Source organism: Eulemur rufifrons, chromosome 15 (genome assembly GCF_041146395.1).
Source record: "Eulemur rufifrons isolate Redbay chromosome 15, OSU_ERuf_1, whole genome shotgun sequence".
Lineage (NCBI taxonomy): Eukaryota > Metazoa > Chordata > Mammalia > Primates > Lemuridae > Eulemur > Eulemur rufifrons.
In genome coordinates this window covers 50,133,389-50,136,303 of record NC_090997.1, presented here as the reverse complement: position 1 = coordinate 50,136,303, position 2,915 = coordinate 50,133,389, and positions in this window count along the sequence as shown.

The following is a 2,915-nucleotide window of genomic DNA, read 5'->3' as shown; positions in this document are numbered from 1 at the left end:
ATAAGACTTGAAACCATAAAACTACTAGAAGAAAAAAATAGTCAAAAAGCTTCATGACATTGGTCTTGGCATGATTTTTTGGATTTAACCCCAGAAGTATAGGCAACAAAAGTGAAAATAAACAAGTGAAACAGCATCAAACTAAAGTTTCTGCAAAGCAAAGGAAACAATCAATGAAATGAAATAGCAACCCACAGAATGGGAGAAAATATTTGCAAAGCGTATATCCAATAAAAGGTTAATATAAAAAACATATAAAGAACTCACCCAACTCAACAGCAAAAAGAATAATAATAATAACAATCCAAATAAAAACTGGGAAAAGGATCTGAACAGATATTTTGTCAAGGAAAACACACAAATGGCCAATGGTTATATGGAAAGGTGCTTAATATTACTAATGATCAAGAATATGCAAATTAAAACAGCAATCAAATCACACTCTTTAGATGACTGTTTTGAAAAGTCAAAAGATAAGCATTAGTGAGGATATGGAGAAAAGGGAACCCTTACACATTGTCGATGGGGATGTAAATTAGTGCAACCATATGGAAAACAGTATGGAGGTTCTTCAAAAAATTAAAAATAGAAATACCATATGGTCCAGCAATTTCACTTCTGGGCATTTATCCAAAAGAAATGAAATCACTATTTTGAAGATATATCTGCACTCCCATGTTCATTGAGGCATTATTCACAATAGCCTAGATATGGAAACAATCTAAGTGTCCATCAATGGATGAATGGATAAAGAAATTGTGGCATATATATGTACAATGGAACATTATTCAGCATTAAAAAAGAAGGAAACTCTGCCTTTTGTAAGAACATAGATGAGCCTGGAGGACATTATGCTATGTGAAATAAGGCAGACCCAGAAAAACAAATACTGCATTATCTCACCTTGGGAATTTAAAAAAGGTAAACTTATAGAAACAGAGAATAGAAGGGTGGTTACCAGGGATTGGGGGTGAGGGAAATGGGAAGATGTTGGTCAAAAAGTACAAAATTGCAATTATAAGTTAAATGAATTCTAGATGTCTAATGTATAACCTGGTGACTACAGTTAATACTGATGGATACTTGAAATTCACTAAGAGTAGATCTTAAGTATATGTTAATTAGCTTGATTGTAGAAATCATTTAATAATTTATATGTATATCAAAACATATTGTTTTATTTATAGATATAAACACATACATAAAATATTTATTTGTAAATTATACCTCAATAAAATTGAAACAATGAAATATGTGGGGAAATATGTACTTAGGAAAAATATTCAAAATTTTCTTCTTTGCCAGTATTAGAAAAAGGTACTGAGGGTAGGGAAAGGTTATTAGTTTTCTCAATTCCTGCTGAACACAGCAGAACATAAACTAGGCATAAGGAAAGGAAGTCAGCTCTCCAATCCCAGCTGCAGGCTGATGAACCAGTCAGTGATTAATTATTTCTACTAGGAATTACAATAATCATATTTCAGACAGAGAAAGAAAAAAAAAAAAAAACAAAAACATTTAGTCTCCAAAATGTATTTGCCTAAAACTGTATTGCTCCAATATTATTTAACTTTTTAAAAAGAGGTATAAAGATCTTAACGCAAGGCTAAAAGGGATGTGATTACCAAAATGGCCTCAACATCTGGTTATCAGGTCTTGAAAACCCTCCTTTGACTATCACAATCAGTAGGCCCCTTTACACCATTTCCCTTATTTTCTTATAGACTTTTCTTTTAAAATAGAGTTTGCTTTATAGAGGTACAATACAGCATTGTATTGAGTACAAAACAACAATGAAATGAATTAATATACATTGCCTTGTTTTCAATAAAGCCAGTGAGCTCATATTTACTCCCTCCAAAATAGTGTTTATGCTTTTTAATTAATGTCAATTTTGATGAATCAACAGATTTTATCACATTCCAAATTCTAAATGTGTATGACCCTGTGCCAAGGATTTTGGAGTCACCACCTTCAAGGAGTTTATTCTTTAGTTGTAGAGATATAGCATACACATAAAATGTTAATGATAATGCATGGGGCACACAAGTACTAGAGAAAAACTTCATGGATTCAGAAATTTGCATTTAATAAGTGCCTAACAACTTTGGGCCCTCTATGAAGTTAGTTTCTTAACTAATCTCCACAGTGACCTGAAATGAGGATATCATATCAATCTTAAATGAATAATAAATAAGATCAGAAAGGTTGAGTTAATCAATTCTACACTGCCAGTACATAGAAGAGCCAATTTTCAAATGTGGTTCTGGTTCCATCTGATTGCAAAAGGAAGAGAGAAAGCTAACTTTACATTTTAAATCTTTGATGATGATAAAAGCCTGAGATAATACAATTTATAAAATAGAAGAATTATGAGAAAAATGGAATGGGAGGAAAGATAAGTTTATTGTGATTTGTTTTTCTGGAGTGATACTAGAACATATAAAAAGAAATGTCCAATAAGCAGATAGAGATAAAAGAGTCTAGTTAAAAAAATAAATCAGGATTGGAGATGTGGATATGGTACTCAATAATGTTTCACTGTAGACATGATGAAAAAAATATAAAAATGAGCAACTAGTCTTGATTTCACACAACCAGATGCTGCCATTGGAAGTTTGAATTCTAGGGAGTATGATGAATAGTTGGCAAAGACGGCTGTAACAATCCCTCCCTTGTCTGTCTGTACATGCTACTTCTTATGTTAAAAAGTGGAATCTATTTATGTTTTCCTTCAATCTGGATTGGCTTTGGACTTGATTTTACCGATAGAATGTGGTAGAAGCGAAGATGCAATAGTTCAGGGCCTGTATTTTAAGAGACATGCTAACTGCTCCTTTCATTCTTTTGCTATCCTGAGGTTACTGGAAAAGAAGTTCAGGTTGTCCGTCTGGAAAGAGTGGCCTGTGGATAGA